Genomic DNA, 25,828 nt, shown 5'->3' on the forward strand with positions numbered 1-25,828 from the left:
TCTTACCCTACACCAGTTTCTCAGCTTTTTGCTGCCACTAAGCAGAGTGCCGCTGCTGACCTAGCTATTGTCCAACCTTATACTTTATCTCCTAATAGAGGAATATATAAGTTGGCTACCGGAGTGTGTGGTCCTTTGCCAAAGGGACATGTAGGACTTTTACTAGGTTAAAGCAGCAACGCTATGCGGGGGTTAATGGTGGTCCCAGGAATTATTGATCCTGATTTTACTGATGAAATCCTTATTATGGTACAAGTCTCACAACTTATGTGCCTAGAGGCAGGGGAATGTATTGCATAATTGCTTTTATTGCCTTTTTTTCCTTTCTTATCTAGAGATGTGTCTCGTCAAGGAGGTTTCGGTAGTACTGGGAAAACTGCTTTCTGGGAAACTTTAGTTTCTGATCAAAAATCTTTATGTTCATTGCAAATTAATGGGATACTTTTTGAGGGCTTAGTCGACAAAGGAGCGGATGTATATAATAATGTTTGGCTCAATGGCCTGATCATTGGAAAAAGAAACAAGTATTGGTTACTCTATCCGGCCTAGGTACTGCTTCTATAGTCTACCAAACTGTCGAGCCCCTGAGCTGTGTAGGACCTGAAGGACAACAAGGAAAAGTGTTCTTTTATATTGTTCCCATTAATATTAACCTTTGGGGCCGTGATCTTTTACAACAATTTGGTGCCTTTTTAAGCATTCCTCATATTTTTTCAGCTGCCAAAAATATGATGTTCAAAATGGGCTACAATCCTTTAAACTCTTAGCCACTGTCCACAAGCCTCAAGCTTTACAATTGAAGTGGAAAACTACAACTCCTGTTCGGGTGGAACAGTGGCCATTATCTAAAGAAACACTTAAGGCTTTAAAGAATTTAGTTAAGGAACAATTGGCCGAGGGGCATATTGAACCAAGTACTTCTGCATGGAATTCCCCTGTGTTTGTCTTGTCAAAAAAAAAAAAAAAAAAAAAAAAAAAGGAAAATGGCACTTATCAATTGATCTTAGGGCTGTAAATACTTGTATTCAACCTATGGGGACTTTATCCCCTGTAGCAGAAGAAGAATTGTCATTTGTAGAAAATAGAATTAGTGAAGCTCACCTTGATTATATTGCACCCAATCTTCCACTTTCGTTGTGTCTTTTTCATACTCCCCATTCGCCAAGGGCCGTTTTACACCAAGATAATAATATTCTGGAGTGGCTGTTTTTGGCTAATAAAGCCATTAAGAAAATTCACCCATATATTGATAAATTGGCTGAATTAATTATTAAAGGACGACATCGAGCTCGTCAGTTGCTTGGTGCTGACCCTGTAAAAATTATTACCCGATTATCTAATCAATACATTGAATCTCTGCTGGAAACTCATGAGGGTTGGCAAGTGGCTTGCGCTGAGTATACTGGTTCTTTTTCTCAGCATTATCCTAGTAATAAATTGTTTGCTTTTCTGCAACAATATTCTTTACTGCCATATAATCCTATCTCTTACACTCCAGTTAAAGGTCCCACCTTTTTTACTGATGCTTCAAGCAATGGAAAGGCTGGATACTGGACTTCAGACAATTCAAAAATTTCTCACTATCCATTTGAATCAGTACAACAAGGAGAACTTTTTGCCATTCTTATGGTTCTACAAGACTGGCCTCAAACCCCTTGTAATATAGTTAGTGATTCCCAATATGCTGTATATGTAACTAAATATATTTCTCAGACTTCTTTACCATTATTTCCTCAAACTCCTTTACAAAAATTATTTTCTTTATTATTTGTAACTCTTACTTCCCGCACTGCCCCCCTTTTTATCACTCATATTCGTTCTCATTCAGCTTTGCCAGGACCTTTATCTTTTGGCAATAGTCAGATTGATTCTTTACTTATTGGCAGTGTCCAACGGGCTCAGGATGAGCACCAACTACATCATACTAATAGTTTAGGATTACAACGGCGATTTTCTATAACACGCCGTCAAGCCCGAGCTATTGTCAGAGCCTACCCATCTTGTGCTCCTATTATTGCACCTTTTTTAAGTCCAGGTATTAATCCTCGAGGCATTCAACAAAATCACATTTGGCAAATGGATGTAACTTACGTTCCTTCCTTTGGTCGTTTAAAATATGTTCATCATACTATTGATACGTGGTCACATTTCCAGTGGGCTACGCCATACCCTCTGAAAAGGCTGACTCTGTTATTACTCATTTACTTACTTGCTTTGCAGTTATGGGAGTCCCTGCTGAATTAAAAACTGATAATGCCCCTGCTTATTGCTCTCGCAAATTGGCTGCCTTCCTCTCTTTATACCATATTTATCATTCCACTGGTATTCCATTTAACAGTCAAGGTCAAGCAATTATTGAAAGAGCCAATGCTACCTTAAAATTACAACTTTTAAAGCAAAAAGGGGGAAATGGGCGAGATTCCCCAAAACATCAAATTCTGAAAGCCCTTTTTACTTTAAATTTTCTCAACCATTGGCACCAATTACAGCAGTCTGCAGCAGTGAAACATTTTCAACAGCCTTTAGAAAAGCCACAAAACAGTAATCTGTGGGTGTATTATCCTTCATTACAAGGGAAATATTTAAAAGGAAACGTTTTACAATGGGGCCGAGGCTATGCTCTTGTCCGTACAGGTGCCGGAGACGATTGGTTTCCATCTCGACGGTTGAAACAGTGCCATGGCGAAGAGAAGCCGATCCAAAGAGTTCCTGAAGGAATTCCAGGAGCCAAATCTGAGAGCTCAGAGAACATTCACCTTCGGAACTCGACGTGCGGAGCCCCCAACATGGGGACAACTGAAACAGTTAAGAAGCTAAAGGGGTTGTTCAACAAGCTGGGCAGCCCAAAACCCCACTGACTTTATTCCTGGCTATGCTGGCCGTAGTAAATTGTCAGGTAACAGCTGGAGAATTTACATACTGGGCTTATATTCCTTTTCCACCCTTATATCAAGGTGTGGCCTGGGGAGACAGAGAAATCCCAGTATTTACTAATGATACTGCTTGGATGCCATCGCCTTTTTTAAACCAGGATCCTGAATTAGACACTGGCACAGTAAATAGTTCATATCAATTTGGGGTTGAAGGGTTACCTATATGTCTTGGGGGTAGTCTGCATTGTCTGCATCTTTCTCATGAGGCTTGGGCTGTTCGCTATAACCATAGTCATATCTCTGCCTTTACTATGATTGTTGTGGCTCAAAGTTTCAAGTATAATCATACTGCAGTACTTAATGAAACTCTGCCAAGTACATTATCTTTATGCCCTATCCCTGATGTGTCCGGAGGTGTTTCCCAACTAGAGTGGACTAGATGTAGAAGTAGTGGGCCACAATTGTTGTTAGAAGTAAAAGGGAAGAGTCATAAATACTTTGTTACAGATTGGAGTGTACATGGAGATTTTCAGACTAAATTCAGCCATGTCAACCTGCGTTGGCATAAGGTAATCACAGCATTTCTGCAGATGGCAATGAAACTATTATTTGGCATGATGGTGGTCTATCACCCCCTTGCCACATTTGGCTGATACCTCACAAATACAAGGTCATATTTGGAAGTTGCTAGCTGCTGGTAAACCAATGTTCACTTTCACGGGAAACATGTCCTTAAATCTTACTAATATTGCTAACCCTTTCCATATATCTTTGCATCGAAATAGTTCTAGATATGTTATTGCATGTGTAAGAAAGCCTTACTTGTTGTTGACAGGAATTTTTAAATGGGATAACAATACGGGGTAGTTAACTGTACAAACAATTGTACATTCTTAAGTTGTATAAATACTACTTGGTGGAATAATAATTGGAATGAGTCTCATTCCGATTTATATATACTAAGAGCCAGAAAAGAAACCGGGCTACCTGTAAACTTAACACATACTTGGAGTGAATCTGCTGGGGTTACTCAAATTTACAAGGTTATGCAAGATCTTGTCCACCGCAGTCGGAGGATGGTTGGAATCGTCGTGACCGCAGTGATAGGACTTGTAGCAATTGCTTCCACCGCCGCTGTTGCTGAATTAGCTCTACACCAGAATATACAAAATGCAGAATTTGTGCAACAATGGCATGAACAATCACATTTGTTGTGGCAGCAGCAATGAGACATAGATGCTCATTTGACTGAATGAGTAGATAATCTGGAACAAGTGGTTTCTTGGTTGGGATATCAGCTAACAGTGTTGAATACCCGAGCTTTGTTGAAATGTGATTGGAACACTACCCAATTTTGTATTACTCCTGTTCCTTTTAACAGCACTGTACATAATTGGACTGAGATAAAGAGACTTTTAATTGGTCATAATAATCTTTCCCTAGAAATACAAGAATTAACACAGAACATTTCTGAAACATTTCACAATCAGTTACCGTTGCTGACTGGTGCAGATTTGATGACTGGTATTGCACAAAGTTTGACGTCTTTGAACCCTACGAGTCCTGTAAAAACTTTGCTGACCTCTGTTTCTAGTAATGTATTGATTGTTGTTCTTGCCTTTGTCATTTTTCACAGTCTGCTGGAGACGGTGCCAAAGGGCAAACACCAAATCCCAGCGAGCCCAACATGTAATGATGGTTTTAAAAGAAATTCAAACTTGTAAATAAGGAAAGGGGAAATGTAGAGGACTACGTGCTCACAAACAGGGTGTTCCCCATAAGTCCTGCTCTCGCAAACGAAGCAGGGCGTTCCCGACAAGTCCTGCTCTTGCAAACGAAGCAGGGCGTTGGGGGCCTGTTTATATGTAAACATCTTGAAAATCCAGAAAGTCAGGGAAAGGTCAGAAAAACAACAATGTGTCTTGTGACTTGGCAACATTCCACAAACGACTGTATAAAATAAAGCGGAGCGTGCCATTCGAGTCGGCCTCCATGTTTGTCTTGTCTTGTGTTGTCTTGTGTGTTCATTCCTTTGTTTAGGAAACACGCGGACCCCAACATAAACATGCCTAATATGTGAATTATTTCTCAACATTTTTAGAAAACATATCTGTGTTGTTGTTGTTTTATAATTTCTATCAGTTTAGATAGCAGAGGTGTTAATGAAACTCAACACATCTTTAAAATTGTTCTGAGATCTAACAGCTGTTCATAAGATAAATTTCTCTTTAGGAAAAAAACTTCACTGATGTTTGAAGCCTAAATTCATTCCATAGACAATAATCAGGAGTGTAGTATATGTCTGGCAGTCTACCAGACAATGAGAATGTGGATATGGGAAACATAGAGTCCTCTAGAGAGACCGAGAGAGGTTCCAATAATTCAGGGAACTCTCCTCAATGAGAAAGTATGTTTAAGTTAAATTTGTAATGTTAGTTTTGCCGTGTAGAAGAAGCAGAGTGGAGAGAGGACATTCCAAATAAAATGAATGGTATGTACAAAGGTAGTATGTATGAAGTGATAGGGTACTGTTTTGATTTGATTTAATGTAACTTAATTTAGGAGAGCTAAGTAATTAAACATGAGGCCAAAGTACATAAGAAAGTGGCAGTCTTTTATTGCAAATATGCACACACTCTCGGGCAAAGTTCTCTGGTCCTCAGGTGTGGGGGGGCCAGGGAAGTCGCGCCGGCGCTCTCGGGTGATGTTCTCCGGTCCACAAATGCGGGGGCCGAAGAAATCACACTGGCTCCTGCCAGTGGCAGGCTTTTATGCGTTGGTACTGGAAGGGGGAGGGCAGTGGGCAGGATAAGGGCGTGATAGGGGCGTCTCCATAGGCGTGGCCAGGTAAGTTTCGATCTCTTCGGATTGACATCACCTGGCGCATGCTCGGTTGATCTGCATCTTCCCGCGCGCGGGAAAGTTGGTGAGGAAGAACCCGGAAGCAACATGGATTATGCCTTCTTATTCACCTTCCTCCATCTTGTCCTTTCTCCTTCACCCAAACAGGTACAAGTATAGTAATTCAGTGTGGCTGACATGTGCTTAATAGGGAAAACAATGATGGAAGGGGCTCAAAGAGAAGATACCTCTCAATCACGAGGGACTCTACCTGCCATGGGATTTGTTATTTGTCTCTTGGTGATGGAAAGCCATTGAAGGATTTTTTTTTTTTTTTAAGCAAAGGAGTGCTGGACTGAATTTATATTTTAAAAAATTGTTTTGGCAATCATGATCATCAAGTTATCAGTTGAATGCTTGCTTATATGCATTATCATAGTTAATCTTTAAAAACACACTGTGAATGAAATACTACCATTATTCACATTTTATAAATAAAGGAGTTAAGGAATGTGTCCAACATCATCCATCTATTAAGTGACAGCGTGTTGGGATTTTAAACCAGGGCTGTTTAAACAAAGCCTGCTCTCTTAACTTCTACATGTCACTGCCTGAGTACATTCTACTGTAGTGCAGAGGATCAGGGATGGGTGAAGGGACTATTGAAATAGAATAGGTAAAAGAGTGGTTGATGAGAAACAAATAAACTTAAGAATTATTTAAGAGTAGAGTGTCCAAATATCTGGTTTTGAATTGGATCCATCAGCATTTGAACTGTCTGAGAAATATATTGAGAAATATTTTATATTTTTAATTAAAAAGTATGATTACTACATTATGATACAATTTGTGTGCAGTCTCCTCGCTCGTTCTCTGGGGCTACATTGTGAGTAGTTCAGCTTATTTGCTGTCTGGTTAGCTGAAGCCTTATTATACAATCAATGCAGATCACTACGGCCAGCTGCGTGGATAAAATTTATATGAGCTTGTCCAATAGGAGATAATATACAGATACACTACATTGCTCAAATTTTATTTTCATAAATATAATATTCCTGATTTTTGCTCAGCTTTTTTTTTTGTGAGAGAATACATTTCTGTTATTTTATTTTATTATTTTATTTTTTATTATACTTTAAGTTCTAGGGTACATGTGCATAACGTGTAGGTTTGTTACATATGTATACATGTGCCATGTTGGTGTGCTGCACCTATCAACTCGTCAGCACACATCAACTCGTCCTTTACATCAGTTATAACTCCCAATGCCATCCCTCCCCCCTCCCCATAATAGGCCCCGGTGTGTGATGTTCACCTTCCCATGTCCGAGTAATCTCATTGTTCAGTTCCCACCTATGAGTAAGAACATGTGGTGTTTGGTTTTCTGTTCTTGTGAAAGTTTGCTGAGAGTGATGGTTTCCAGCTGCACCCATGTCCCTACAAAGGACACAAACTCATCCTTTTTTATGGCTGCGTAGTATTCCATGGTGTATATGTGCCACATTTTCTTAATCCAGTCTGTCACTGATGGACATTTGGGTTGATTCCAAGTCTTTGCTATTGTGAATAGTGCCACAATAAACATACGTGTGCATGTATCTTTATAGCAGCATGATTTATAATCCTTTGGGTATATACCCAGTAATGCAATGGCTGGGTCATATGGTATTTCTAGTTCTAGATCCTTGAGGAATCGCCATACTGTTTTCCACAATGGTTGAACAAGTTTACAATCCCACCAATAGTGTAGGAGTGTTCCTATTTCTCCACATCCTCTCCAGCACCTGTTGCTTCCTGACTTTTTAATGATTGCCATTCTAACTGGTGTGAGATGGTATCTCATTGTGGTTTTGATTTGTATTTCTCTGATGGCCAGTGATGATGAGCATTTTTTCATGTGTCTGTTGGCTGTATGAATGTCTTCTTTTGAGAAATGTCTGTTCATATCCTTTGCCCACTTTTTGATGGGGTTGTTTGTTTTTTTCTTGTAAATTTGTTTGAGTTCTTTGTAGGTTCTGGATATTAGCCCTTTGTCAGATGAGTAGATTGCAAAAATTTTCTCCCATTCTGTAGGTTGCCTGTTCACTCTGATGGTAGTTTCTTTTGCTGTGCGGAAGCTCTTTAGTTTAATTAGATCCCATTTGTCAATTTTGGCTTTTGTTGCCGTTGCTTTTGGTGTTTTAGACATGAAGTCCTTACCCATGCCTATGTCCTGAATGGTATTACCTAGGTTTTCTTCTAGGGTTTTTATGGTATTAGGTCTAACATTTCTAATCCATCTTGAATTAATTTTCGTATAAGGAGTAAGGAAAGGATCCAGTTTCAGCTTTCTACTTATGGCTAGCCAATTTTCCCAGCACCATTAATTAAATAGGGAATCCTTTCCCCATTTCTTGTTTTTCTCAGGTTTGTCAAAGATCAGATGGCTGTAGATGTGTGGTATTATTTCTGAGGGCTCTGTTCTGTTCCATTGGTCTATATCTCTGTTTTGGTACCAGTACCATGCTGTTTTGGTTACTGTAGCCTTGTAGTATAGTTTGAAGTCAGGTAGCGTGATGCCTCCAGCTTTGTTCTTTTGACTTAGGATTGTCTTGGCAATGTGGGCTCTATTTTGGTTCCATATGAACTTTAAAGCATTTTTTTCCATTTCTGTGAAGAAACTCATTGGTAGCTTGATGGGCATGGCATTGAATCTATAAATTACCTTGGGCAGTAACCATTTTCACGATATTGATTCTTCCTATCCATGAGTATGGTATGTTCTTCCTTTTGTTTGTGTCCTCTTTTATTTCACTGTTGCTCAGCTTTTATCTTTGTTATATCTCTATGTGCTTTTTTCAGGAAGGAAATATTTGGTGGGTTTAATAGGCTGATTATTCTAAATCAAAACCTTTGTTCAACACTGTCTTATGATAATTAAAAGAAAAATACCAGTTTGTTGTAAAGAAAGCTATATTTGTATTGTTGAAAGACTTTTTTTCTAGTTGGTATAGTCAATAAACATACTTGTACATTTACATCTAAAATACTAAATACATATCCAAGAGTGTTCAAATATCTCATGATCTGGTTTCTTTCTGGTAATTCACTCTAGTATGACCTAAATAATTGTATCTGGATTATCAATAGATTCCCATCTAACTCAGTAAAAAAGGTAACACTCTAACTGTGGTCTGTCGGGTCTTTCATGATTGATCCAGCTGTTTCAGTCCCCCATCACCCATGATCTACCCAACATCATTTTCCATCCCCCTCCCCCGTATCTTACTCTTATTGGCCACATGGACTGATTTCCTTTTCTTCAAACGTGCCAAGCACTCAAGGCCTTTGCAATTGCTACCCTCATGATTGGGATACTTTTCCTTCCGTCATCTGGATGGCTGGCTGCCTCATTTTCTTCGAGCTTTTGCTTAAAATATCCCTTGATCAGAAAGGCCTCCTAAACCACCCTACGTATACTACTTCTTCCAAAACTCTTTCTCTCTTACCCTGTTTCATTTTCCTTCATTGCACTATCCCCATCAAATATAGTATACATGTATTTGTGTATTTGTTTGTCTCATAGGACTAAGATGTAATCTCCATTAAGTCAATACCTAGGATATAATATTCACTGACTTTGAATGGAAAAATACGTTAATAAATGAACAACAGGAAATTTTTTCCACCTAAATGCACCGCTCCTCCAAATTTGTTTAAAGTGGTTTAATGTATTTTTCAATTGCTTTATCTTGGCAACATGGAAGGAATATTTAGCATTGTGAGTAATCTACAAAGGGATAATTGCAAATATTTAAGGTTAAGTCAGTGAGGCGTAGATTTAATTTTGTTTAGTTTTTAATATACCATTCACTTCTTTGAAAGCAAAATGTCTTTTTAAAGAACAAAAACTACATTAAATCCACACTATCTAAATAAAACATAAGGATATTATAGGTTGTCATCAAAAAATTTTTCATATTGTCAGTGCATATTTTGTACACTGCAGTTTATTAAGTATTGAGAAACTTTTTTTTGTAAAAGCTAATTAAAGAATCCAAAGAACCAAATTACCAAATTGATGAAGTCAGCGTGAGAGGAGTTAATTAAGGTTTTATCTATTGGTGTGGGTAAACAGGTGGTCATCTCATTAACCCAGACTGAAACCCAGATTGAAAATTCAAGAAATAATTAGGGGAAAGGATAGTAGAGATGGAAAAATACGTTGGTTTTGAGATACTGTTTTACGTTCAATTTTAGTTGTCCAATAAGTAGTAATCGGAATTGTAGATCCAGATCTTAGAAGTATGTTCTGGATGTAAATATTTTATAACTTTTAGAATATATACAGTCATTGAAATTATGTGGATAAGGAAGATTACTTAGGGAGGGTGTATATGTCAAGGTGAGAAGGTGCAAAATGTTATTTCATAAATGCTTAGCTCACCAATTATTTTTACCTCCATTACAGTTATTCATTTTTCTTTACTGTATCTGCATTTGTATTCCTCCGTTCTTTGCTGTGTTTTTAATTAATTTCTTTTTTCTCAATAGGTGATGCTAGATGTATTTTATCACTTTATTCAAACAATCAACTTTTAGTTTTTATTGACATTTTAACAGCTTTTTTGTTTTCTTTTTTTGGGGGGGTTTACTCTTACTTTATAATTTCCTTCCTTCTACTTTTTTGAGGTTTACTTCGTTGTTCTTTTTCTAGTTTCTTGAGTTAAATGCTATGGAGAGAGAAAATTTTAAGTGTCATTTTCTTTAATGTAGTTATTATATACTCTGTATTCTGTGATTCAGTTCTTGATTTTTAAAAATTCTGTTTGGCTATTAGGTCACGGTTGAAGCCAAATTCTAAGCCTCTAATTAGCACTTGTCAGTGAAAATCTTTGGCAGAATAAAAGATTGTTGAATATAGTGCAGTACGTGTCGGTTAACTATTGCTACCATAGTTGAATATAGTGCAGTGTGTGTCAGTTAGCTATTGATACCTCATTGTCTGCCAAAGATGCTGCATAACCAGCTACTCACACATGCCAGGGACTGAAGACAGCCATAATTAATCTTATAGATTTGTGGGCTCACTGATGGGCTCAGCTGTATGGCTCTGTTGATCTCAAGTGGGCTTGGTCTTTGTCTAGGGTTCAGCTGGAGGTGAGTTCTCGTAGGTTTTATGTGGCTGGATTGACTGAATTCTTCTTCCCAAACAAGCATGTTTTTCTTGTGGCAGTGGCAAAGGCGAATGAGAGCTAGCTCAAGAATACAAGCACTTTTCATGTTGTTGCTCATGTGACATCCAATAACACTCCATTGCAAGTCAAGTCACAAGACAGAAACCAAAGTCTAGGGGGTGGGGATACATAATCCTCTTTAGTCAGACTGCAAACATCTCTTGTCACAGGGAATGAGTACAGGGGTAGATGGAGAACAAGAGCTTTTACTGAAATTAATTGAAAACACAATACAATTACAGATAGTTTGACTCAGTATTATTTTTAAAAACTTGATGATACCAGGAGAAGAAAGCTAACCAATGCTCAGATTAAGAACATTTTGTATCAAATTTTAAAATGCTTTGAATGCTGTATTTTAAAATATGCTTGTCATCATAAGTGTCCTTTGCTCCTTCCTTTCTCAGAAACCCCCTGAAACACACACACACAAAGCTGAACCTTACTTCTTGTGAAATTAACTGTTCATTTCAAAGCCGTACTTGTGAATTGGTGATGAAGCAAACACCATGAAATCAGTCTCTATACTTGGATATAGACAAATGGTATTCCACTGTTAGAAATATTTTAGATTCTGCCTCCAACAATAATATTGATCATTCAATTTTTGTTTCTTGTTATTTATGCGGCGTGTTGTTTTCCTTCTCTTTTTTATTAACTTTTTGAGTCATTTCATTTTAGAAGTGTATTTACTTTTTAACAGTGTCATCCAATAATTGACCTTTTAATCAGAAAATTTAATCCACCAAGTTTTATTGTGCTTACTCATTTATTTGAAATTCTACCTACTAATTTTTCTGTTTTCTCTTTGTTTCTGATTTGCTTAATTTTGATGGTTTTTAAAAATTTTTCCTCTCTTCTTTCTTGCTTTCTGTTGAATTGGTAATATTTTTCTCCTTTATTCCCTCTACCAGTTTGGAAACCATACATTGTATTTGTATTTTATTATCACATACATATTTGACTCTAACTTTCTATAACTCAGAAGCTATTCTATATCTCTAGCTGACTTATTTATTTAATTTATTTATTTTGACAGAGTCTCACTCTGTCGCCCAGGCTGGATTCCAGTGGCATGATCTCAGCTCACTGCAACCTCCACCTCCTGGGTTCAAGCGATTCTCCAGCCTCAGCCTCCTAAGTAGCTGGGACTACAGGCACACACCGCCACGTCTGGCTAATTTGTATATTTTTAATAGAGACAGAGTTTCATCATGTTGGCCAGACTGGTCTCAAACTCCTGACCTCAGGTAATCTCCCAGCCTCGGCCTCCCAAAATGCTGGGATTACACTCTGAGCCACTGCACCCAGCCTCCTGCTGATTCTTAAACAAGCCAAGGTACTACATTAAACCTTCCTCCTATTCTGCACCCCTATCTCCATGTATCTCTGAATATGATGTCTGTATCACTTTATAAGAGTTTTCTCTTTACCCTTAATAACCTTTATTTTTTGCCGTGGTATATTTAAACACAGGCTTATTTTTATTTAACCCTCTTGGTACTTGATGTTCATGGTCTGAGTTTGTATCTTTCTTCAAATCTAAAAGTTCTTAGCTATTCACTTTCTAAATATCATTTTTCTGCCATTCCCTCTATTTTCTTTCTTTCCTTCCTTTTTTTTTTTTTTTTTTTGAGTGCCAATTAGAATGTGTTGAGTCTTCTCAAACTCTTTTCCATCTCCATTAACCACTTTTTAATATTTTTAGTCTCTTTATACCTCTGCAATATTCTGGCAGAATGCCTCAGGATTTTCTCAGGTTCACTAGCTGTTTCTATTACTAGAACTAATTGAGAGGTTTTCTGTTTTGATTTTTATTTCATTTACTATATTATTTGTTAGATTTTTACTTCCCTATTTTTTTCTGTTCTTTTTTGCTATTTTATATTTTCTTTTTTTCCCCCAGTGGTCTTGTACTTTTTATATCTCTTTGAAGATCCTTAACATATATGCTTCAAACTGATTTTCATATTTCTCTATTACATTTTCATATTTTATCTAGACTGAAAGCTGCTGCTCCTAAATTGGTATTCTTCATGAATTTTGGGAAACCAGTTTCCAGATCCATCTTGACTGGAAGCCTGTCATGTTCTGTAGTGTGGCTAGGGGGCCTCTATAGCACATTGATATTGTAAATAGAGCAATCCAGATGCCAAGCTATTGGGTGGTGTAGGCTTCGCCTCATTTCTTGGCATTATCTACTTCCTCTTTTCCTCCTAGTGATGCAAATTTATAATAGCTCTAACCATTGATTCACATACATGGTGGGCACCACTGTTCTGAGCTTCCATCATGGTGGGGAGAGCCCCAGCCCCACTGAAGCACCTCATTTCAGGTTGTGAGTCTTACTTAGTCCCATCTCCAGTGGGGCACTTTCAGTTTTTATCATGCACTGGAACCCAAACTGCCAGCAGGCTCTATTTGCTTGCATTTCTGGAACCAGCAAGCCCCATCTACTTTGTGTTTCATTTCTATTTCTGATCCAGAACATGGATATTTTGTCTTTGAAAGTGGTTTTATCTTTCTGATTTCCTGTATTTTGCTTCAATTAAAATTCTGATGGGAAATGGGTGTGAATTTATAACACAGGAACTGGATACTGTTCATTTTTTGATAAAGTGGAAATGGCAGATATATTTCATTAAACTAATTAGTATTGTGGATATCACAGTTGCTAGTAGTGATGCTCATGCTACTCTTACTTAGGCAAGTGGTTCAGTGACCCTTGGATGGAGAATGAAATAAGAGTTTGGTGCAATTTCCTCTGTATAATGAAAGTAAGACTGCTAAGTTACTTTTTGAAATACATACTTTGTTACATATACCTTGTTGATTCCAAATATTTGTTTGCTGAATTTAATGACATTTTATTTAATTTTATTTGTTGGAAACCTGGGCTTGATACCTCATTGTCTGCCAAAGATCAGATGTTCTCAATGTGACATTCAGCGAGCAGGACCAAAATATACTTTAAATATACTTTGAAACCTTGTTATAAAAGATTAATGATCTTTCATTCAATGGGTACTTTTTTTTCTTCCTTCAAATTTTCACGTGACTGATAACTTATCAATGTGTATTGTATGTTACAAATGAACTTGTCAGAAAAGGAATTATAGATGTCCGGGAACCAGAGATAACTTAACCTTGAGACTCATTTCCCATGCTCCACCCTGGATAATGTACAGAATGTTCTTTTCTTGGGGGAAAAAAAGTTCCTTATTGTCAGAAAATGATTATTATAATACATTAGTCTCAGAGTTATTGGAGTTTTGTATATTGTAAGGTTTATTGTGAATTTATAGTATACAAAGATATACAGGAATACATGGGATACAACCACAATAAGTACAACATGAGAAGTTGCCATTTTGCTCTTGATGTTATAAGAATATCATGTTTGACAATATGCTTGTAATGGAAATGTAAGGGTCATGATTCAGATAATCTTCAAAGGGGCTTGAAAGGTAAAATGTTTGATAAATTCTTATTGCACTTGGCAAAAACAAACATCTTCCACGCAGAACAATTTCATATATACCATTTAAAAACATCTCCTGTTTTTCTGAAGTTGACAGTTAACATTTTATGTAGCATGTGAACCAACTTTTCTTCAAACAAGAATTCAAGTTGTTAAACAGTTATCGTTGTTGTAAGGAATTTTTACCAACAAAATCATTGGTAGAAGTAATTTATGGGGATAAAGTAAGGGAGAAAAAATTTACCAAAATTGAGACTAAGTTAAATTAGGAAACTTTCATCTTATTCAATGAGTCCAATCTTATAAAAAGAAAAAAAAAAAATGAGGACAATCTCAAAGCATCCATAACACTGGACGTGTAATGTTAAAGGGAGAATTGTGAGACCAAGGCATAAAAGAACAAGTAAAAGAAAGCCTGGGATTTCAGATCTTCTAAACGCCATGGCTGCTCCACGATTTCTGAAGAAATAGGGGCTCAAAGCTAACTTTTACGTTAGTATTAAAAGCATTTTTTTTTTTAGAAGGAGTATCACTCTTCATACTGGAGTGCAATGGCACTATCTCAGCTCATTGCATTCTTTGCCTCTTGGGTTCAAGTGATTCTCCTGCCTCAGCCTCCTGAGTAGCTGGGATTACAGGCACCTGCCACCATGCCCAGCTAATATTTGTATTTTTAGTAGAGATGAGGTTTCACCGTGTTGGCCAGGCTGGTCTCGAACTCCTGACCTCAGGCGATCCGCACATCTAGGCCTCCCAAAGTGCTGGGATTACAGGCATGAGCCACCTCACCCAGCCAAAAGACTTTATTTTTAATATTTTTAAAATAATTTCAACTTTTATTGTAGATTCAGGGATGCACGTGCAGGTTCGTTACATGGGTATATTGCATGCTGCTGAGGTTTGGGGTATCACTGATCACATCACCCAGGTAGTTAGCATAGTACCCAATGGTTTCTCAACCCTTGACCTCCTCCCTCCTTCTCTGCTCTAGTAGTTCCCAGTGTCTATTGATTGCCATCTTTATGTCCATGTTATACTGAATGTTTAGCTCCCACTTATAATTGAGAATATGTGGTATTTGGTTTTCTGTTCCTACATTAATTGTTTAGAATAATGGCCTCCAGCTGCATTCATGTTGCTGCAAAGGACATGATTTTCTTCTTTTTGATTGCTGCATAGTATTCCATGGTGCATATGTACCATGTTTTCTTTATTCAATCAACCACTGATGGGCACCTGGGTTGATTCCATAACTTTGCTATTATGAATAGTGCTGCAGTGAACATATGTGTGCAGCTGTCTTTTTGGGAGAATGATTTATTCTCTTTTAGGTATACACACAGTAATGGAATTGCTGGATCAAACGGTAGTTCTGTTTTAAGATCTTTAAGAAATCTCCAAACTTCTTTCCACAGCAACTGAACTAATTTGCATTCCAGCCAACAGTGTATAAGTGTTCCCTTTGCTCCATAGCCTTGCTGGAATTTGTTGTTTTAATAATAACCATTCTGACTCATGTGAGATGGCATCTCATTTTGGTTGCAATTTGCATTTCTCTGATGACGAGTGATATTGAACATTTTTTCATGTTTGTTGGCAAATTTTGTGTGGTTTTGAGAAGTGTCTGTTCATATCCTTTGCCCACTTTTTAATGAAATTGTTTGTTTTTTGCTTGTTGAGATGTATAAATTCCTTACAGATTCTGAATATTAGACTTTTATCAGATGCATAGTTTGTGAATATTTTCTCCCATTCTGTAGGCTGCTGTTTATTCTTTGATGTATTTCTTTTGCTATGCAAAAGCTCTTTGGTTTAATTAGGTCCTGCTTGTCAATTTTGTTTTTGTTGCAATTGCTTTTGAGGACTTAATCATAAATTCTTTCCCAAGGTTGATGTCCAGAACGGTGCTTCCTACATTTTTTTCTAGGATTCTTACAGCTTGAGGTTTTATACTTAAACCTTTAACAATCTTGAATTAATTTTTCGATATGGTGAAAGGTAAGAGTCCTGTTTCATTCTTCTGTATATGACTAGTTAGCTATTCTAGCACCATTAACTGAATAGGGAGTCCTTTCCACATAGCTTATTTTTGTCAACTCTCAAAGCTACTTTTGTATAATACTTTTCATATGATATAGGAAAACATCAATTATATATCTCAAAAATTATGGGGAGAGAAGAAGTTGGAGATTATAGCCAGACCAATTCCTTACTCTTTTCCCCTGTCTAATGCCACCAGGTGCTCCTAGATCCACATGTCCCAAAAAAGCCTATGTACTTTGTGCCCTATAAGCTGCCCTTCCATTTTACATACTGATTAATACGAAAATGCAAAAATCCTGCATTGACAAGTTCAGTGCTTCAGGACCATTCTATGAAATAAAACAAGAGAAAAATTTACAACTTAGGGCATTGGAAATAGGTTCTTGAGAAGGCTAAAATAGACCAAGTCAAGTCACAGGCTATGTGGGTCACCTCTAGTAAAAACCGAGCAAAGGTGAGGATGTCCTAGTCTTAAGTGGCTGTAATTGATGATATTTGCCTAGAAATCAATAGGTCCATTTTATGCATATTCAGCTGTACCAACCTCAACCAAAAATGTGGAAGGAAAAATAGCTAATAGACTTTTCTTGGAGGGGGTGGTGAGAAGGAATTACAGTGTTTAAATTGAAATAAGATGAAAATCAAAGTGCTCTCTTGCCTGAATGAGAAAGGTTTTCAAATAAATTTGATGACTCAAAAAATAAAGGTTTTTATTAGACACAGGTTAACTCTTAGATAACAAAATCACTTTCTAACAGTATATATTTTTAAAGATTATCAGGATTCATGAATATTTGCATGAAATTTTTGTTTGTCCTACTTGAATGACTACTTGGAAGGCACCTACAGAAGGATCCACCAAAAGCTCACAGATGCTGCCATTCACAAGTAACTTTGAAAATAAACATGAAATAACAATTACAGTTTGGGCTCTGTTGATTAGAAAGTAGGTGGGCTTATTTTAATAGGCCAAGGATGCTGGATAGGTCAAAACATAGTATTAAAAACTTTTAAGTGACTATCTTTTACTATATATAATTTACTATGCTTAAGTAACTACCTCTCTCTCCTTTTTGGGGACATCTTATGCCCAAGATACTGTACATAAAGGAGTACAATGTCATGATCAAAACCTAGTTTCCATAGCCAAACCACTCTGCTTGTGTAACCTTCAGCAAGGTACTTAACCTCTCTGTGCCTCAGTTTCTTCATCTGTAAAATGAGGATAACAGTACCTATTTAAAGAGTTGTTGTTAATATTCTAAGTGTTAATGTACTTAAAAGTAGACTTAAAAATAGCTGTAAGAGGACTGGCACATATAAGCTTTAAATAACTAAGTGCTACAAAGGATACAGTAATTGCATTTTTTCTTCATATATGGTTTTTTAGTTTTTAATGAATGTTTTCATGTATACTATTAATTATAAAATTCCTGTGAAATATCCATTGTTTACCCTATTTTTCGCATATGGGAACTGAGCAAAAGAGGTTGTTCAAGGCCACCCACCAATAAGAGCCAAATTTGGAAAGAGAGTGCAGGTCTCACAGCTGCTGCTCCAGGATGCAACCCATTGTGTTGCACTGTCCCTTGATAATTGGATTTTAATCAGGTCTGTGGATAAGTCACACACACACACACACACACACACACACGCACACACAAAACAGAGCTTTGGATAGGATACAAGAAAAATAATCTCACCAAGAATGTACTTTAGCGACAGGAAGCAGTTACTTCAACATAGACAAAGGCAAACAGCAGACAAGCAGGAAGCAATTAAACAGAAGGAGTCCCCCAGTTTGTTTCATTTTATTTATCATTATATTGAGCATAGTGTCATTCAGAGGCTAAGAGAAAGACGCCCACCTTTGAGCCTATGCTAAGGGGATCCTGGAAGCTTTCGCCAGGGTAACTGAGGCAGTGCTGTGAGGTGAACAGAACCTCAGACCCTGACACCCTTAGAGGGAAACCAAGGGAGTGACTGTTAATAATTAAACCGTCTGTAACCCTTTATATTGTTTTGGTTCTCAGAAGCAAATCAAGGACACCACACATAGAATGTAAATTGGCCTTTGTAGTCTTGCCCCCTGGTATAATTAGCAGATGCTCTTTCTTAATGCAGGCCAGTTCAGGGGAAATCTATTTCCATAATGAAACATGCTATTTCCATGTGTGCTGAAACTCAGCTTCTCCAAGTTTCTATGTTCCTGTCGTTGGGATGACTTGGAAAAGAAGTATTTTATTATTGTCCATCCCCAGAATAGAAGCTCTAGACCTGGGAGTCCCCAAAATATAGTACGGATAAAGAACCATTTTTAAAAATATCAACAAATGAAAGAGAAATGTATTAAGTGTTGTAAGTGATCCTAAAGGATAGCTAAGAATCTTAAAAGATTCTTTGCTTTGATATGCAATCATGAAACACTGATAGCATGAGTGAAAAAAATTGTAACTTTAATAAATATGATGTCTTTGGAAGAACAAATGTTTCAAAATGAGGCATATAGAGGAGAGGAGAAGAGAGAGAGACAGAGGGAGAGAAAGAGAGAGGAAATGTTGAAAATATTTTCTTAGTAGATAAAGGGAGGTCAGAGAAGTGATTTTAAGGTTGGAGAGATAAAAAGAGATGAAGGCTCAGGGAACTATAAAGGAGGAAATGGTACAAGAATAAACTCTGAGGGCATTGTCACAAAGACTTATCAAGGTCTGGAAAATGTTTTCGGCGTAACTATAGAAGAGAGAGATATTAAATGTTGCTTGACTACCTAAGTCTTCTCTTGCTTCATCTGCCAAAGTACGCTTCACTGGAAAAGACGGGAGACCTTTCCAGCCAGTCTTCTAAAGGATTTCTCTGCAATAAAAATGTACAAAAGTAGCACACATGTCCACCTGTAAGCTGGCAACTCCCCGATTAGTAGAAAGTCTATAAGTAAATTTAGCTAAATATAAAAGAGTACAACTTAAAGTACAATATATTAAAGTTAAGAACATATAACTAATAATTTTTTAAAATAGTAGTTATGATGAGATTATCATAGCCCAGGTGGTACTATTAAAATATTGAGAGTAAGACGTGTCCATGTTTAATGTTGTTTACAGTATGATTTTTATTAAAAACAAAAACAACCAAAAAAACCTGTAGGCAACTTAAATTTTAAAACCTAGATAAAAGAGATAATTTTATAGAAAAATACTCCTTACTCAAATTGGACCCAGTAGAGAGAATATCTAAAGAGAACAATTGCCATAGAAGAAAATGGGAAGCAACTAACAAGCTCCCTCATAATAAAAGATTTAGACCTTGATGGCTTCACAAACTTCTTGCTTCATTCTCCAAAGTGCACTGTAAGCATCATATAATCTCAATGCACCTTAAGTCTTTCCAGTCTAGGAAAAAAGAGGTTAAACTTGTAAGTTTATTTTTATAAAATGAGCAAAATATTTTCTTCTATAACCTGACAGCTTCAACCAAAAAAGAAAACTGCAGACTGATACCATTTATAAATATCTGCATAAAAATATTAGATCAATTACTAGCAAATAGAATTTATTAAAAAAAACACTACACATTATAACCAAGTAAGCTTTATTCTAGGAATTGAAGAGTGGTTAAATATCAGGAAGTCCCATTAATAAAATCTAACACATTAGAGTTAAGATAAAATACTTTATGCTTATATCTGCTTATATAGACACAGAAAAGGCATTTGATGAAATTCAAAATCTATCATGTTTTTAAAAAGTAAAAGGATCGAATAAGGTTGGAATTCATGGATTAAGTCCTTAATTCAGCACTATATGTTATATAACTTCCATTCTAATAATCATCACTTTATTTCACAGGAGAATATTTCTTGCAAAATTTATAACAAGATCAGATATGTGTTTACTTATAGAAAAAAAGTCAAGGTCTTTTTATATAAAAAGCTTCTAAAATACAGAAGAGGCCAATAATCCTATAGAAAATGACTAGAATTTTCTGTAATTCTAAGCTAGTTTGTCATTAAATAATAATAGATTAAAATAAAATGATTTTCTATAATTCTAAAATGAGCTATAGAATATAAGCAGAATGAATTGATAAGTTAAAATATCTGCGAATAATGTGAAAAAATGCTTAGTCTCACTCACAATAAGCGAAATACAGATTAAGAACAAGATTATGCCAGTCTGGCCAACATGGTGAAACCCTGTCTCTACTAAAAATTAGCTGGGCATGCGGGCGTGTGCCTGTAATCCCAGCTACTCGGGAGGCTGAGGCAGGGAAATTGCTGGAACCAGGGAGGTGGAGGTTGTAGTGAGCCGAGATTGCGCCACTGCACTCAAGATAATGATCCAATTTCTGATTTATCAATTTGAAAAATTTCCCTAAATTTGACAAGTAGTCTGTTTGAGAGATTATGAGTGAACATGCAATTATATTTGTGACTGAAGAGAATGCAAAAATATAAAACCCAATGGAAGGGAATTTAGCAATATCTAGAATAATTGCATATAAATTTATTCTCTGACCAAGTAATACCAATTCTAGGAATCAATAAAAAATAAAATAAAAAGGCTTATGCTCAAAGCTATTTGATACAGAACTATTTCAAAAGCAAAAAGCTAAAGAAAAAAAAATCTATATGTAGGGGACTACTGGAATAAAATATGGTAGACCCAAGCAATGAAATACCATACAGCTATAAAAAGAAATGAGGGTCAGGTGCCATGGCTCATGTCACTAATCTGAACACTTTAGGAGGCTGATGTGGGAAGATCACTTGAGGATAGGAGTTCAAGATCAGCCTGGGCAACAAAGTGAGGCTCTATGTCTACAAAAAAAAAAAAAAAAAAAAAGTATTAAAATGAAAAAAAATGGGCATGGTTGCATGCACCTGTAGATCTAGCTACTTGGGAAGCTGAGGTGGGAGGACTGCTGGAACCCAGGAGTTCAAGGTTACAGTGAACTATGATCATGCCACTGCACTCCAACCTGGGAGACAGGGTGAGACTCCATCATTAACTGAAAAAAATTAAAAAGTAAAATAAAGGAATGAGGAATATCTCTACACACTGCCCTGAAGTTTCTTGAGAATATAATAAGTATCTGTCACACACAGACAGGTTTAGAGATTTGCCAGTTTGGTTTGGAGCAGGAGGGTAGACAGAAAGGAAGATTCACAGAATAAAAGAGCACTTGATGTGGTAGATGGACAATTTGGAACTAACAGTATTTGATTAACATATATGACAAGAGCAAGAAAACGTCTGAACCACAAAAGCAAATAGAATCATAGTAACTTTCTGACTGTTTAATCAATGATTACATTTACATAGACTTATTAATGTAAGGCTTAACTGTTAAATGAAATATGATGATATATCTAAAATGGGAAGGCAGGATATAGTGCAAGGAGGGTAAGTCCTTTACTAGTCTAATGGTAAGTCAATACATGATGTCTGAAACTAACCAATTGAGAAATAGCTACGTAAGCATGTACTGTGGAAACGTAGAGGCAACTACGAAAACAGAAGCCTTTACTTCTGTTGATTTGGGCTGAGTTACATATGCTTTTTAGCACCATGTAAATTTTTCCAAAAAATCAAGTGAAAGTATTACATAGATTACAAAGATAGAAAAACAGTATTTTTTTTTAAAGATGTTCAGATACATTTCCCTAAGTTCATTTAAAACAAAGTGCACTAGGCTACAGTGGTATCTGACTGGGCAGAAAATAGAGAAAGAGACAGACTCCGAAAAGACCTGAAGTAACATCAGTTAAGCCTGGAGACCATCACCAGAGCTAGTCGTAAGGGTGAGTCCACAATGAGTGAAAGGGAGAGGGGGTGCTTTCTGTCCATTTAAACTACAGCAACAGCATGGAGATTCTCCATTAGTCATTTTTTTTCTCGCTCTCCAGGTTTTGATGGTTCAGATATCTCTAGGGTGATACCAATCTTTTATATTTCATGTAATACCAGCTTAAGAAACAACGTAATGAAAAGTCCATGTGCTATTAATTTTATTGCCCTATCAAGAAGATCCAGGATTTCCTCCCTCATTCTACTTTTTAAAAATCATTTTCTCAACTTTTCTGATGTGATTTACACTTACTGGGAAGCTTTTGCTTTTTGGAATTCTTTTAAGAATTATAACCTCTTAATTGTAACTTACACATTTCACAATTTTTGTTTGAAATGAGGAAAATGCTTTTGTAACTATATTTCAATTTCACAAGTAATTTAGGGTAAAAGACAGCAAGGGATGTTGGTAACGTTGCATCCAAGTTTATTCTATTTGTCATTATTGTGCAAACACCCGTAACTTCTCACTTCACTTCTCTAACCCCTCTGGACGGATAGTCAGAGAATGAGGATGAACATTCCTCTGAATACAAAGACTTGGGACATTCTTTCCCTTTAACTTAGAGAAAGAAAAGCAAACTGAATAGGCATAGAAATAATAATGTGCATCACAAGTTGGCAGTTTGAGTTCACCTTAAGGCAATGTCACTGACTAGGACATTCCCTGAGTGTGTGTGCTATATCTTAGGCACTGCCATGGCCCCGGTTGGGGCTTAGAACATGTCATCCCAAAATATGACACTTTGGTCTGCTGAGTACTTTCAATGGAAGGAAATTGGAAGGGCCTCAGAAGCAAGAATTTCTCTCTGACCTTCTCCTACTCTCCTTTCTCTTTTCCCCAGTTCTCTATCAAAAGTGGGTCATAGAAACTAAAACTCTTCTCCTTGAAAGCAGGCCATAAAACCTATAAACTTTACTCTCTGGTCTTCTCCCTTTTCCCTTGAGGGTACTTATGTGACAGGTGTCATGCCCTATACCTGGAAGAAGGAATGCTACATAGAGAGGCCCAGAAGAATCGGAAAAAACAGGCCTTACTGGGCTCTTCTGGTTTATCACCATTACAACATACCCTTTTTGTCCAATCGTATATCTATGCAGCTGATCCTGCATTGAGTGCAAGCTTAAAACTGTAGTTTTCTCTGGATCTTTGGGCTTTCATTTCTGAAGTCTCCTGTGTCATGTAAAACTTTGTTAAATAAATTTGTTATGCTTTTCTCTTGATAACCTGTCTTTTGTTGTAGGAGTGTCAGGCAAGACCCTTGTAATGAGTGGGGAAAAGGTGTTACCATTTCACTCCTATAGCCTCAAGACCTAGCACCTTGTCTAGCATCCGTTGAATTAATGAAGTTGGATGATTGAATGACTGATATCTCAGTAATTGCCACTGATTTGACTATTTAAGCAGATCACCTTTTCCTCCTAAATATTCCCCCCATGCTATACCGAAAGTCACAGAACATCATGTTTGCAGAAGAATAGCTTTCCTCAGTCAAGGCTAAATAAGTAACAGGAGCTGACAGCGAACACCTCCTATTCAAGTTAGAATGAACACTATTTGGTCTTAGACACATAAATATTCAGACAAGAGGTTTCCATTTAGAAGAAGCAAATCAATGATGAGTTCAGAAAACATTCCTGTTAACACACTCAAAAGTTGTAATCAAAAGTTGGGCATCACCTGAAAATCGTAAACTTTTTAAACAAATACAAAGATATGAGGATAAAGGGATGTTTCTAATTAGATTCACTTTTCTAAAATCTTTCACTTTCCTTACTAGTCTGATGCTCACAGGTGTAAGGTCACTGTGAGATTTTTGATAACATACATAGGTCTGCCGAGTTCATAGCACCGCAGACTTGGGAAGATTTTGCATGGCCAGTGCGTGGCCCAGAGGCAGCAGTGTTTATTTTAGCTAGTAACAAACATGATAAATGATGTGCCACCCTCCGTCACTACTGGTCACTGGAAGTGCTGGCTGACCATCAGCTCAGAACTCAATTCCCACAGGTTCCCTGCCAGACTATTTGAATAAACCTAGGCAAGTTTACAATTTCTGATTTGGCAGAAAAATATCTTTCACTTGGTAGTCTAAATATGTTTCAGGGCGTTTGAGGGTGAACGGTTGGTTTCTATGCTTAAATAGTAATTTTAGGTATTTTTAAAACATCTTCCTTGAAATATAATTCACATACTGTATGATTTTTCCATTGCTTTTAATATATTTACGGAGTTTTTAAATCATCGCCACAACCAATTTTCTAATATTTGCATTACTGCAACAAAAAAACCTCTGTACCCCCAGATCATCCCACCTTGCCTAGTCCTAAGCAAACACTAATGATTCCCCTTCCCTGCTAGATGGGGTTGTTTTCATTGTCATTTCCTTGTTTATTGATTGGTGACATGACCCGTCTATTTTAATGAAGTCTATTTCCCTGCGGTGTCTCTCCTAAGGAAGGCACAGCTTTGGACATGCATAGTTACTTGCGAAAACAGTGGTTTTAGCAGGGCTCTGTCTCCTTTCCTGATCTCTCTGTTAAGCTGCCTGCCTTGTTTGGTATCACATCCAAATTATCAATTGATTGTTCTATTGTTTTGGACAATGCCCTGGGGCATAAATTGCTCTGTAGTATTATCTGATTAAATCCATGCAATATTGTTTTTATTTCTTGTTTCGTTTTTGTTTTTTTGAGACAGTCTTACCCTGTTGTCCAGGCCAGAGTGTGGTGGTGCAATCTCGGCTCACTGCAACCTCCGCCTCCCAGGTTCAAGCGATTCCCCTGCCTCAGCCTCCTGAGTAGCTGGAATTACAGGTGTCAACTACCAGTCCGGCTAATTTTTGTATTCTTAGTAGAGCCGGGGTTTCACCATGTTAGCCAGGCTGGTCTAGAATTCCTGACCTCAGGTGATCCACCTGCCTGGGCCCCCAGATTGCTGGGATTACAGGCATGAACCACCATGCTCGGCCACGGTAGTAGTTTTTAAAGACAGTTTTTGAGATTTATGGAGACCCCAGGAGGGCACTTCTTATCCACCTCTTTCTCTTTCTGTCTGGCGAACTAGCTGGCCTATGGTTAAACTTTTTGCTCTTACTTAAGAAGAGCTATTTGTTTTCACAAATACCCTTAGACTTGAACTTCACCATATTCTGTTTAAAATAAAATTAATTCATTTGTGGGGCATTCAGATGTTCCTTTTCCTGTGGTTTCCCCTTTCATTTGGTTAAGATGTCTCAACCCTACTCCAGGAACTGGCTGGAGGAGTTAGCCTCTGGTCCTCCGGACTTTTTGTCTTGACTCTCCTGGTATGGGATACTACCCAAAGATCGAGTTCATGTCAGGAAAATCGGAACCCCAATGTTCTTGCCAGCCATGCACAGACTAGACAGTCCATCCTGAGTGAGAGCTGTTGGGAGGAAGATAGCCACCAACCCTTTGGCAACATGCACCTGGAATATATCCTCTTCATGGAGTTGGAGAGGATGAAAAATGTTAGTGGTTTCCCCTCCCAATAAAATATGGCAA

The 25,828-nt window shown here is 37.2% G+C and overlaps 1 long non-coding RNA gene across 1 annotated transcript in view; it reads left to right on the forward strand.

Moving 5' to 3' along the window:
- Positions 1-23,517, forward strand: part of LOC112610741 — a 51,293-nt gene extending 27,776 nt beyond the window's left edge. The window contains exons 5-6 of the long non-coding RNA XR_003116477.1: positions 5,310-5,364; positions 23,402-23,517. This is a non-coding gene — a long non-coding RNA (uncharacterized LOC112610741). The remainder of the gene's footprint in view (positions 1-5,309; positions 5,365-23,401) is intronic.
- The last annotated feature ends 2,311 nt before the right edge of the window (positions 23,518-25,828 follow it).

This window comes from Theropithecus gelada, chromosome 17, assembly GCF_003255815.1.
Source record: "Theropithecus gelada isolate Dixy chromosome 17, Tgel_1.0, whole genome shotgun sequence".
NCBI classification, from domain to species: domain Eukaryota; kingdom Metazoa; phylum Chordata; class Mammalia; order Primates; family Cercopithecidae; genus Theropithecus; species Theropithecus gelada.